General features: G+C 47.9%; 1 long non-coding RNA gene across 2 annotated transcripts in view; it reads left to right on the top strand.

The window, feature by feature from the left end:
* The first annotated feature begins 83 nt into the window (after positions 1 to 83).
* Positions 84 to 14154, top strand: part of LOC119936772 — a 28507-nt gene continuing 14436 nt past the window's right edge. For both annotated transcript variants that reach the window (XR_005453844.1, XR_005453842.1), the window contains exons 1-3: positions 84 to 169; positions 7537 to 7618; positions 8098 to 8176. This is a non-coding gene — a long non-coding RNA (uncharacterized LOC119936772). The remainder of the gene's footprint in view (positions 170 to 7536; positions 7619 to 8097; positions 8177 to 14154) is intronic.

Consider the following 14154-nt stretch of genomic DNA (forward strand, 5'->3'; position numbering starts at 1 on the left):
TCCCTCCGGCGGAGCGCGCCACGCCCCCCCCGCCCCCCTCCCTCCCCCGGCCGCTCACTCAGCGCGCGGCACTGGGCTGAGCGCTTCCAAAGGACAATTCGGCAACAGAGACAGAGACAGGGAGACCGTCCGTCCCTCCCCAACCCAACCACGGGCCTCCTCTCAGCCGGTAAGCAAAGAAATCGGTCCCCCCCTCCCCCCTGTCTAAACCCAGTCTCCATGGGGAGGCCCTAGGCTCTGGCTCTTAGAAATAATAATAATAATACTAGAAACAATAATAATAATAATAGTAGAAACCCCCCCCCCCCCCACGTCTAAGGCCAGTCTCCATGGGACCTAGGCTCTGGCTCTTAGAAATAATAATAATAACAATACTAGAAATCACCCCCCCACCCCCCCAAGACCAGTCTCCATGGGGAGGGCCTAGGCTCTGGCTCTTAGAAATAAAATAATAATAATAATAGAAACCGGTCCCCCCCCCCCCCCCGCCAAATCTAAGGCCAGTCTCCGTGGGGAGGCCCTAGGCTCTGGCTCTTAGAAATAATAATAATAATAATAATAATACTAGAAACCCCCCCCCCCCCAGTCTAAGGCCAGTCTCCATGGGGAGGCCCTAGGCTCTGGCTCTTAGAAATAATAATAATAATAATAATAATAATAATAAAAACCGGTCCCCCCCCCAAATCTAAGGCCAGTCTCCATGGGGAGGCCCTAGGCTCTGGCTCTTAGAAATAATAATAATAATAATAATAATAATAATAATACTAGAAACCGCCCCCCCCCCCCACGTCTAAGGCCAGTCTCAATGGGGAGGGCCTAGGCTCTGGCTCTTAGAAATAATAATAATAATACTAGAACACACACACCCCGTCTAAGGCCAGTCTCCATGGGGAGGACCTAGGCTCTGGCTCTTAGAAATAATAATAATAATAATAATAATAAAAACCGCCCCCCCCCCCCCCGTCTAAGGCCAGTCTCCATGGGGAGGCCCTAGGCTCTGGCTCTTAGAAATCATAATAATAATACTAGAAACCCCCCCCCCCCCAGTCTAAGGCCAGTCTCCATGGGGAGGCCCTAGGCTCTGGCTCTTAAAAATAATAATAATAATAACAATACTAGAAATCGCCCCCCCACGCCCCGTCTAAGGCCAGTCTCCATGGGGAGGCCCTAGGCTCTGGCTCTTAGAAATAATAATAATAATAATAATAATATAAATCGCCCCCCCCCACGCCCCGTCTAAGGCCAGTCTCCATGGGGAGGACCTAGGCTCTGGCTCTTAGAAATAATAATAATAATAATAATAATAATAATAAAAACCGACCCCCCCCCCCCCGTCTAAGGCCAGTCTCCATGGGGAGGCCCTAGGCTCTGGCTCTTAGAAATAATAATAATAATACTACTAGAACCGCCCCCCCCCAGTCTAAGGCCAGTCTCCATGGGGAGGCCCTAGGCTCTGGCTCTTAGAAATAATAATAATAATACTAGAACCCCCCCCCCCCCCAGTCTAAGGCCAGTCTCCATGGGGAGGACCTAGGCTCTGGCTCTTAGAAATAATAATAATAATAATAATAGAAACCGCCCCCCCCCCCCCCCACGTCTAAGGCCAGTCTCCATGGGGAGGATCTAGGCTCTGGCTCTTAGAAATAACAATAATACTAGAAATCGCCGCCCCCCCCCCCCCCCCCCGTGTAAGGCCAGTCTCCATGGGGAGGACCTAGGCTCTGGCTCTTAGAAATAATAATAATAATAGAAACCGCCCCCTCCACGTCTAAGGCCAGTCTCCATGGGGAGGCCCTAGGCTCTGGCTCTTAGAAATAATAATAATAATAATAATAATAATAGAAATCGCCCCCCCCACCCCCCATCTAAGGCCAGTCTCCATGGGGAGGACCTAGGCTCTGGCTCTTAGAAATCATAATAATAATGATAATAGAAACCGCCCCCCCCGTCTAAGGCCAGTCTCCATGGGGAGGCCCTAGGCTCTGGCTCTTAGAAATAATAATAATAATAGAAACCGCCCCCTCCACGTCTAAGGCCGGTCTCCATGGGGAGGCCCTAGGCTCTGGCTCTTAGAAATAATAATAATAATAATAATAATAATAATAATACTAGAAATCGCCCCCCCACCCCCCGTCTAAGGCCAGTCTCCATGGGGAGGACCTAGGCTCTGGCTCTTAGAAATAATAATAATAATGATAATAGAAACCGCCCCCCCCCCCCCACGTCTAAGGCCAGTCTCCATGGGGAGGCCCTAGGCTCTGGCTCTTAGAAATAATAATAGTAATAATAATAATAATAGTATTTGTTGAGTACTTACTGAGCAGCGTGGCTCAGTGGCAAGAGCCCGGGCTTGGGAGTCAGAAGTCTTCGGTTCAAATACCGCCTCCGTCATCTGTCAGCTATGTGACTTTGGGCAAGTCGGTTAACTTCTCTGAGCCTCAGTGACCTCATCTGTAAAATGGGGATGAAGACTGTGGGACAACCTGATGACCTTTTATCTCCCCCAGCGTTTAAAACGGTGCTTGGCACATTGTAAGCGCTTAACAAACACCATCATTACCATTATTATGTGCCAAGCACGGTTCTAAAAGCTGGGGGAGATCGAAGGTCATCAAGTTGTCCTGCGCGGGGCTCACAGTCCTAGTTCCCTATTTGGCAGATGAGGTAACTGAGGCGCAGAGAAGTGAAGTGACATGCCCAAAGTCACACAGTTGACAAGTGGCGGAGCCGGGATTAGAACGCACAACCTCTGACTCCCAAGCCCGGGCTCTTTCTGCTGTCACGCTGCTGAACGAGATAATCATCATCATCAACCGTATTTATTGAGTGCTTACTATGTGCAGAGCACTGTACTAAGCGCTTGGGAAGTACAAATTGGCAACATATAGAGACAGTCCCTACCCAACAGTGGGCTCACAGTCTAAAAGGGGGAGACAGAGAACAAAATCAAACATACTAACAAAATAAAATAAATAGGATAGATATGTACAAGTAAAATAAATAAATAGAGTGATAAATATGTACAAACATATATACATATATACAGGTGCTGTGGGGAAGGGAAGGAGGTAAGATGGGGGGGATGGAGAGGGGGACGAGGGGGAGAGGAAGGAAGGGGCTCAGTCTGGGATAATAATAATGATGGTATTTGTTATCATCATCATCATCATCAATCGTATTTATTGAGCGCTTACTATGTGCAGAGCACTGTACTAAGCGCTTGGGAAGTCCAAATTGGCAACACATAGAGACAGTCCCTACCCAACAGTGGGCTCACAGTCTAAAAGGGGGAGACAGAGAACAAAACCAAACATACTAACAAAATAAAATAAATAGAATAGATATGTACAAGTAAAATGAATAAATAGAGTAATCAATATGTACAAACATATATACATATATACAGGTGCTGTGGGGAAGAGAAGGAGGTAAGATGGGGGTGATGGAGAATGATCCTTGGGTGGCAAGGCGGAGGGCCTGGGCCTGGGTGGCTTCTCCAGAGGGCCAATATTGTCATTCCCCCGCTTCCTGTCGGGGTGGGATGGGGGCGGGGGGAGTGTATATCCAAAGAGGCAGGGGACTGGGGGGAACCCTGGTTTCTCGCTCTGACCTGACTCCTCTTCACCCCAACCTGGCCCCGTTAGGGCCTTGCTCAGGCTCCTCTGACTTCTTGTGCCCAAAGCCTTGGCAAAACTCACGGTTCATTCATTCAATCGTATTTATTGAGCACCTACTGTGTGCAGAGCACTGGACTAAGCGCTTGGGGTGTACAAGTTGGCCACATATAGAGGAGATGGTCCCTACCCAACAGCGGGCTCACAGTCTAGAAGGGGGAGACAGACAACAAAACAAAACATATAAACCAAATAAAATAAATAGAATCAATATGTACAAGTAAAATAGAGTAATAAATATGTACAAACATATTCATCCATTCAATTGTATTTATTGAGCGCTTACTGTGTGCAGAGCACTGGAATAAGCGCTTGGGATGTACAAGTTGGCCACATATAGAGGAGACGGTCCCTACCCAACAGCGGGCTCACAGTCTAGAAGGGGGAGACGGACAACAAAACAAAACATATAAACCAAATAAATAGAAAAAATATGTACAAGTAAAATAGTGTAATAAATATGTACAAACATATTCGTCCATTCAATCGTATTTATTGAGCGCTTACTGTGTGCAGAGCACTGGACTAAGCGCTTGGGATGTACAAGTTGGCCACATATAGAGACGGTCCCTACTCAACAGCGGTCTCACAGTCTAGAAGGGGGAGACAGACAACAAAACATATAAACCAAATAAAATAGAATAAATATGTACAAGTAAAATAAAGTAATAAATATGTAGAAACATATTCATTCAATCGTATTTATTGAGCGCTTACTGTGTGCAGAGCACTGGACTAAGCGCTTGGGAAGTACAGGTTGGCAACATCTAGAGACATCTAGGTTCACCTCCCTGAAATCTGAAATTTGGTTTAGGGAAAAGCCACAGTTGTCATAAATGACACAGTCAAAGGTCCCTCCAACCCCTTTCGTGTCCCTAACGCAGGAGAATAAAGAGCTGTGGCCCGGCTCAGGCTGCAGGAGAAAAAAGAAGGAAATGAAGAATCATTAGTTTGGGGAGAGCATGGGTCTAACCCAAACTAGTTTGTTTTTTTTTTTAGTTCTGGTGAGCTTGTCCAATCCTGGTCTCCTCACAATCAATCAATTGTATTAATTGGGTGCTTACTGGGTGCAGAGCACTGCACTTGAGCGTTTGGAACAGTACAGGCTACTGCTTGCTGACCAGCGGCTACCAGTCCCCAAACGTTCTTCACACTCTGGATCAAATAAACTAGAAGCTTCCGATTGCTTTCTTCAAGACTTATCAATCAATCATATTTATTGAGTGCTTACTGTGTGCAGAGCACTGTACTAAGCTCTTGGGAAGTACAAGTTGGCAACATATAGAGACAGTCCCTACCCAACAGTGGGCTCACAGTCTAAAAGGGGGAGACAGAGAACAAAACCAAACATACTAACAAAATAAAATAAATAGAATAGATATGTACAAGTAAAATAGAGTAATAAATATGTACAAACATATATACATATATACAGGTGCTGTGGGGAAGGGAAGGAGGTAAGATGGGGGGGATGGAGAGGGGGACGAGGGGGAGAGGAAGGGGCTCAGTCTGGGAAGGCCTCCTGGAGGAGGTGAACTCTCAGTAGGACCTTGATGGGAGGAAGAGAGCTAGCTTGGTGGATGGGCAGAGGGAGGGCATTCCAGGCCAGGGGGAGGACGTGGGCCGGGGGTCGATGGCGGGACAGGCGAGAACGAGGCATGGTGAGGAGATTAGCGGCAGAGGAGCGGATTGTGCGGGCTGGGCTGTAGAAGGAGAGAAGGGAGGTGAGGTAGGAGGGGGCAAGGTGATGGACAGCCTTGAAGCCCAGGGTGAGGAGTTTCTGCCTGATGTGCAGATTGATTGGTAGCCACTGGAGATTTTTGAGGAGGGGAGTAACATGCCCAGAGCATTTCTGGACAAAGACAATCCGGGCAGCAGCATGAAGTATGGATTGAAGTGGGGAGAGACACGAGGATGGGAGATCAGAGAGAAGGCTGATGCAGTAGTCCAGACGGGATAGGATGAGAGCTTGAACGAGCAGGGTAGCGGTTTGGATGGAGAGGAAAGGGCGGATCTTGGCAGTCTCCTTCAAATTTCTATCATCACTCAGAGGGGCCCCAAAGGATGGTTGGAGAAACAATGTGAAGATCACCCTCCTTGACATCTGTACTCGTGTTTAAAAATGCACTATTTAACACCCATAACTTTTCCCAGTCTGGACTGGGAAAAGGAAAAGGCTCAATGGCATTTATTGAGCATTCACTGGTCTGGGAGAGAAAAATACGAAAAGGTAGGTATAAGCTTTACCCTGCCCACAAGGAGTTTACAGATTAGAAGGGGATCTCATTTGTCAGTTGTTTGGGGGAGTTTTTTATGGTATTTGTTCAGTGCTATGTGCCAGGCACTGTACCAAGTGTTGGGGTAGATGCAAAATAATCAGCTCGGACACAGTCCGTGTCCCACATAATCCTCACAATCTGAATCCCCATTTTACAGATGAGATAACTGAAGCACAGAGAAGTGAAGTGACTTGCCCAAGATCACACAGCAGATAAGTGGCAGAGCAGGAATTAGAACCCTGGTCCTTCTGATTGCCAGGACCATGTTCTCTCCACTAGGCCACATGCTTCCCCAGAAGCAGCGTGGCTCAGTGGAAAAGAGCACGAGCTTTGGAGTCAGAGGTCATGGGTTCAAATGCCGACTCTGCCAATTGTCAGCTGTGTGGCTTTGGGCAAGTCACTTAACTTCTCTGGGCCTCAGTTCCCTCTTCTGTAAAATGGGGATTAAGGCTGTAAGCCCCCCGTGGGACAACCTGACCACCTTGTAACCTCCCCAGCACTTAGAACAGTGCTTTACACATAGTAAGCGCTTAATAAATGCCATTATTATTATTATTATTCCCCGATGCTTCTTAAATGTTTTGAACATCAACAGTGCTTCACTCAAACTTCCTCCCTTCTTAAATCTGCTCAACTTGCTTATCGTGCAAGGAAAAATCTCCCTCCCCCTATTTGCCATACCAAACATCTGTCCCGTAAATCCCAGCATCAGCCTCCCTTCTCCAAGAAGCTATCTTGGGGTAATCATACCAATTTTCCAACCCACCAGCGTAATCTATGGACCACTCTTCATTCACTCTTTTAATAATAATAATGGCATATGTTAAGAGCTTACTATGTGGAAAGCACTGTTCTAAGCACTGGGGAGGATACAAGGTTATCAGGTTGCCCCACGTGGGGCTCATAGTCTTAATCCCCATTTTATTCATTCATTCATTCAGTTGTATTGAGCGCTTACTGTGTGCAGAGCACTGTACTAAGTGCTTGGGAAGTACTAGTTGGCAACATATTTTACAAATAAGGTAACCGAAGCACAGGGAATCAATCAATCAATCGTATTTATTGAGCGCTTACTGTGTGCAGAGCACTGTACTAAGCGCTTGGGAAGTACAAGTTGGCAACATATAGAGACAGTCCTTACCCAACAGTTAAGTGACTTACCCAAAATCAAACAACTGACAAGTGGCAGAGTTGGGATTAGAACCCATGACCTCTGACTCCCAAGCCCGTGCTCTTTCCACTTAGCCACGCTGCTTCTCCAACACATTCCCATTAAACAAGTGGTTTTCTTGTCTCCTGTATTTGATAGCAAACTGCTTCTTCAGATCAGGGACAAAGCAAGGGTGTGAAGTGTTCGGAGGATGGGAGCTTTTGAGGTGTGCTAAAGAATTTGAGGTAGGTTTGATTAAACACCTTTTAGAAAGCTATCCTTAATACCATTCAATGATATTATTGTTGAATTAAGTGCTAAATGCTAGCCAGAAAGTGGCCAATATAGGCACCAGTGGGATGGGATGGGGTTCTGTCTGCCTCACAAGGAACTAAGTGTAAGTGAGGAATGTTTTTTTGCCCTCTCTTCCCAGGACTCCCACAGGTGTAGACTGGAACTGTTGGAGAAGTTGTCCGTAAGCAAGGAGAAGTTGACCTCCAGTTCAGGGGAATCAAGTAAGGCTGGATAGACTGCCGTACTGCTAGGGAGCTGACTGAGAACAGTGCTGATCAGTGTTTTGGGGGTTTCGTAGGGGGTAAGAAAAACTTTAGGAACAGGTGGTGGAGGAAAAATTATGATGTTCAGATGGGGCATCGCTGAGCATGACTATGTTACAGAAGGGAGGACTGGAAGCTCATTGTGGGCAAGGAACGTGACTGTTTATTGTTCTTTTGTATTCTCCCAAGCGCTTAGTATAGTGCTCTGCATACAGTTAAGCGTTCAATAAATACGATCGACTGAATGAATGAATGAATGAAAGGACACGAGGTGCGGGGAGAGCTTTGCTGATGAGCTGTGCCTTGAGAGGCAGAAGGAGTCTGAGGAGTTAGGTTGGCCTGTTGCTACGAGCTCATAACAAAGAACGCATATCGTCATCTGTTTATGATTGATGGGTTTTCTGATGTGACTCGCTTTGTGTTTATGTGTGTGGCAGGTAAAATGGCGTTGGGTTCTGGAAACTCGACCTTCCAAGGAGAGCTGAAAGAGGGGAAAACAGCCGAGTAAGGGAGAAGGTAGGGGGAAGAGAAAATTAAGTGATGGAGTCAAGGGAGGGTCCCCATCATTCCCCCTGCCGGGGCCTTTGATCGCTCCGGAGAAAGGGACCACATACTGCAGCGTGGCTCCGTGGAAAGAGCATGGGCTTGGGAGTCCGAGGTCATAGGTTCTAATCCTGACTCCGCCACTTATCAGCAGTGTGACTTTGGGGAAGCCACTTAACTTCTCTGTGTCTCAGTTACCTCATCTGTGAAGTGGAGATTAAGACTGTGAGCCCCAGATGGAACAAACTGATTGCCTAGTATCTACCCCAGAGCTTAGAACAGTGCTTGACACCTAGTAAACGCTTAACAAATGCCATCATCAGTATTATTATTACTATTGTATCTACCCCAGCGCTTAGAACAGTGCTTGGACTATAGTAAGCACTTAACAAGTTCCATAATTATTACTCTCCAGTCACTCACCACCTCCACCCCTCCGGACACCGGGACCCCTCCCACCCCCAGCCTACGGCCAAAGAAGTAGGACAGCAACTCACCAAGGAGATAACGTCAATCATCCATCAATAACTAACAACTTGTTAGACGCTCTAATGACTCACTAATCGCAGCTCCGAATTTGTGGATTCCCCCCAGTTGAGAGGTGCTGAGTCGCCACCTATTTAGAGGAAACTGCCATGGGGCCTACAGGTCAACTATTGCAGCTCTGGACTTTCTTTTCCTTATTCATTCATTCATTCAATCAATCATATTTATTGAGCGCTTACTGTGTGCAGAGCACTGTACTAAGCGCTTGGGAAGTACAAGTTGGTAACATATAGAGATGGTCCCTACCCAATAGCGGGCTCACAGTCTACAAGGGGGAGACAACAAAACAACACATATTAACAAAATAAAATAAATAGAATAGTAAATATGTACAAGTAAAATAAATAGAGTAATAAATCTGTACAAATATATATACAGGTGCTGTGGGGTGGGGAAGGAGGTAGGGCGGGGAGATGGGGAGGGGGAGGAGGGGGCTCAGTCTGGGAAGGCCTCCTGGAGGAGGTGAGCTCTCAGTAGGGCTTTGAAGGGAGGAAGAGAGCTAGCTTGGCGGATGTGCAGAGGGAGGGCATTCCAGGCCAGGGGGAGGACGTGGGCCAGGGGTCGATGGCGGGACAGGCGAGAACAAGGCACAGTGAGGAAGTTAGTGGCAGAGAAGCGGGGGGTGCGGGCTGGGCTGTAGAAGGAAAAGAAGGGAGGTGAGGTAGGAAGGGGTGAGGTGATGGAATGCCCTCCCTTCGCACATCTGCCAAACTAGCTCTCTTCCTCACTTCAAAGCCCTACTGAGAGCTCACCTCCTCCAGGAGGCCTTCCCAGACTGAGCCCCCTCCTTCCTCTCCCCCTCCTCCCCCCGCCATACCTCCTTCCCCTCCACACAGCACCTGTATATATGTATATATGTTTGTACATATTTATTACTCTATTTTACTTGTACATATTTATTCTATTTATTTTGTTAATATGTTTTGTTGTCTGTCTCCCCCTTCTCGACTTTGAGCCCGCTGTTGGGTAGGGACCGTCTCTATATGTTGCCAACTTGTACTTCCCAAATGCTTAGTACAGTGCTCTGCACACAGTAAGCGCTCAATAAATGCGATTGAATGAATGAATGAATGGAGAGCCTTGAAACTGAGAGTGAGGAGTTTTTGCCCGATGCGTAGATTGATTGGTAGCCACCGGAGATTTTTGAGGAGGGGAGTAACATGCCCAGAGCGTTTCTGCACAAAGATGATCCAGGCAGCAGTGTGAAGTACAGATTGAAGTGGGGAGAGACAGGAAGATGGGAGATCAGAGAGAAGGCTGATGCAGTAATCTAGTCAGGATAGGATGATAGATTGAACCAGCAGGGTAGCGGTTTGGATGGAGAGGAAAGGGTGGATCTTGGCGATGTTGCGGAGGTGAGACCGGCAGGTTTTGGTGACGGATTGGATGTGAGGGGTGAACGAGAGAGCGGAGTCGAGGATGACACCAAGGTTGCGGGCTTGTGAGACGGGAAGGATGGTAGTGCCGTCAACAGTGATGGGAAAGTCAGGGAGAGGGCAAGGTTTGGGAGGGAAGATAAGGAGTTCAGTGTTAGACATATTGAGTCTTAGATGGCGGGCAGATATCCAGATAGAGATGTCTTGAAGGAAGGAGGAGACACGAGCCTGAAGGGAGGGAGAGAGAGCAGGGGCAGAGATGTAGATTTGGGTGTCATCAGCGTAGCGATGATAGTTGAAGCTGTGGGAGCGAATGAGTTCACCAAGGGAGTGAGTGTAGATAGAGAACAGAAGGGGACCAAGAACTGACCCTTGAGGAATCCCTACAGTAAGGGGATGGGAGGGGGAGGAGGAGCCCGCAAAAGAGACTGAGAATGAACGGCCGGAGAGATAAGAGGAGAACCAGGAGAGGACAGAGTCTGTGAAGCCGAGGTTGGATATAGCATGCTGGGGAGAAGGGGATGGTCCACAGTGTTGAAGGCAGCTGAGATGAGAGTTCGAGGAGGATTAGGATAGAGTAGGAGTCATTGGATATGGCAAGCAGGAGGTCATTGGTGACCTTTGAGAGGGCAGTTTCAGTGGAATGTAGGGAACGGAAGCCAGATTGGAGGGGGTTGAGGAGAGAGTTGGCGTTGAGGAAGTCGAGGCAGCGGGCGTAGACAACTCGTTCAAGGAGTTTGTGGAAAGGAATGGTTGGAGGGAGATAGGGTGATAACTAGAAGGGGAGGTGGGGTCAAGAGAGTGTGTTTTTTTTTAGGATGGGGGAGACGTGGGCATGTTTGAAGGCAGAAGGGAAGGAACCAGTGGAGAGTGAGCGGTTGAAGATGGAAGTTAAGGAGGGGAGGAGGGACGGAGCGAGAGATTTCATAAGATGAGAGGGAATGGGGTCGGAAGCACAGGTGGCCGGAGTAGCACTTGAGAGAAGGGAGGAGATCTCATCTGAGGATACTGCTGGGAAGGATGGGAGAGTAGCGGAGAGGGTTGAGAGCCGGGGAGTTGGAGAAGGGGGAGGAGTGACTTTGGGGAGCTCAGACCCAATGGAGTTAATTTTAGTATTGAAGTAGGAGGCCAGATCGTTGCGGATGAGGGACGGAGGAGGGGGAGGAACAGGGGGCCTGAGAATGGAGTTAAATGTACGGAAGAGCTTACGGGGATGATGGGCATGGGTGTCAATAAGGGAGGAGAAATAGTTTTGTTTGGCAGAGGAGAGGGCAGAGTCCTTAGCCTGAGCCCCGCCATGTGCCCTCAATCCCTTTTCCCTCTGATTCCCCCAACTCTGTCCTCCGCGCCCAGCACCCCTCTTCATTCAGTGGTATTTATTGAGCACTTTCTGTATGCAGAGCACTGTACTGAGCACTTGGGAAAGTACAAAACAGCAATGAAGAGAGACAATCCCTGCCCATAGCGAGCTCACAGTCTAGAGGCAGGGAGACAGACATCAATATGAATAAATAGAATTACAGATATGTGTATATGTTCATTCCTGCTCCTCTCTTTGCAGGGGGGGGGGGGGGGGCTCATTCCCCATTCCCCCAGACTCACTGGTAAAGGGGGGAAGAGTCATTCATTCATTCAGTCGTGTTTGTTGAGCACTTACTGTGTGCAGAGCACTGTACTACGCACTTGGAAGTACAATTCAGCAATAAAGAGAGACAATCCCTGCCCACAACGGCCTTACAGTCTAGAAGGGGGTAGAAAGGTTTCCTTCTCGCTCCCCAATGCTGCTGTCTCCCCATTCCACCCCCCGCACCCATCTCTGTCTTTCCCTTCCTCTGAAGCCCATTTAATAGGGGAAGCAGAAAGCTCAGTGAAAAGAGCCCGGGCTTTGGAGTCAGAGGTCATAGGTTCAAATCCCGGCTCCACCACTTGTCAGCTGTGTGACTTGGGGCAAGTCACTTAACTTCTCTGTGCCTCAGTTCCCTCATCTGTAAAATGGGGATTAAGACTGTGAGCCCCATGTAGGACAACCTGATCACTTTGTAAGCAGAACAGTGCTTTGCACATAGTAAGCGCTTAATAAATGCCATCATCATTATTATTATATATGCCTCTACCACCCACTCCAGGTACTAGTTGCAGTCATCTACCACCCCTCAGGCCCCACCTCCAACTTTTGGAATCATTTTGGTTCCTTTTTCAAATTCCTTCTCTCTTTTTCCATCCTTACATTGATCCTCGGGGACTTCAATATCCACATAGGTGTTCCTGATGACCTTTCGGCTGCCCACTTTCAATCGCTCCTCAGCTCTTCCTGTTCGTCCCCAGCTCGCCCACTCATTCGATTCATTCAGTCGTATTTATTGAGTGCTTACTGTGGGCATTGCAGTCACCAACTTCATCAATTCTGAAATCCCTCTGTCCACAGTCTCATCTGCCTCCTCTACTCACGTCTATCCTGTTCCCCAGCAGAGAACACCAATCTTTTGATCCCAGGTTCTCGCCCCACTTAATCGCCATACCCAAACTACTATCGTTATTATTATTATTACTCTTCCTTGACCAAATTGACTCCCTCACCACCACCCTCTCTGCTGAACTCAACTCTCTGGCTTCCCTATCCCTTCTTTGATCTGCTACCACTAACCCACAGCCCTGGCCCACCTCCACAGTCTGCTTCCTTTGTTCTCATGCAGGAGCCGCAGAGCGCCGCTGACAGATCTAGATGATCAGGCCGACCTCATCCACCTCGAGTTGATCCTTGTGCGCTTTAACTCTGCCCGGAAAAATGATTTCTCCATCCTCACTGACTCCCGTGCCCAACGCCCTCGTCAGTTGTTCTCAGATGTTTAACTCCCTTCTCAAACCCCCTGTCCTCTTGCCTCCCACATCTCTTGCCCCTAATGACCTGGCTACCTACTTAAAGAGAAAATTGAAGCCATCGGACATGATGTCCCTAAAATCTCCCTCTTCCTCTCCAGTCCCTCCTCCTGCCCATCTTCAACTCCCCCATCTTTCCCAGCAGTATCTCAAGATATTTTCTGCCTTTTTTTCCTCAAAGTCCACCCCCTCCATAAGTGATTGATTGAACAGTGTTTTGTCACAGGCTCAGGACTTTGTACTCTCCCAAGCACAGTACAGTGCTGTGCACACAGTAAACACTCAATAAATAGGATTGAATGAATGAAGGCTCCCTCTCCCTCCAAATTGGAAGAAGACATGAGGTCTTTCCTACCGTGGAATAGAATCAGATCATGCGTACGGGCTGTCAAAATCTCCTCTCCATGGCCTCATTTTCGCCTCCATTCAGCTGAGAACACTCACTAACAGTCCAGACAGGTGTGTTTACCTGGGCTAGCCATGCACTTCCTTCATTTGGAGGGCAGTTACAGAGAGACAACGCCGAGCGAAAGGGGTTGGAGATGGGCAGGGTCAGCAAGCGTAAGGGTTGGAAGCCCAACTTCAGTGAGTAAAGGAGCTTCCTGGCTCCCCTGCATCTAGTCTAATAATAATAATAATGTTTTCTGTTAAGTGCTTGTTATGTGCCAAATGCTGGAATAGATACAAGATAATCAGGTTGGATACAGTTCCTGTCCCACATGGGGCTCATGATCTGAGTAGCAGGGTGGAGGATTTATTTTACAAATAAGGAAATGGAGACAGTGAGAGATGAAGGCACTTGTCCAAGGTCACACAACAGACAAGTGGTGGAGCTAGAATTGGAACCCAGGACCTCTGACTCCGAGGCCCGTGGTCTTTCTTCTAGGCTACACAGATCAGGAAGGGTGTCGAGGTGCAGAAAATCGTGAGACCTGCTCAACTGCTCTTGAAACCGGGTTCTTTTTGGAGCAGAGTTGTTGATTCTGGGACCCTCTGATCTCACAATGGGTTCCCTAATGGCTTCCTAATGCTCCCTGTCCGTGACAACAGGCTCTGGAAGGATCTAGTCCGTTATCTCAAGATAGTGTGTTTGGGGATTAAGCGAAGGAATTAAGATAGTTCCTTGGGTTGCTTTCTGTTTTCCTTTAACTT

This window comes from Tachyglossus aculeatus, chromosome 14 (assembly GCF_015852505.1).
Source record: "Tachyglossus aculeatus isolate mTacAcu1 chromosome 14, mTacAcu1.pri, whole genome shotgun sequence".
In the NCBI taxonomy this organism is placed as follows: Eukaryota; Metazoa; Chordata; class Mammalia; order Monotremata; family Tachyglossidae; genus Tachyglossus; species Tachyglossus aculeatus.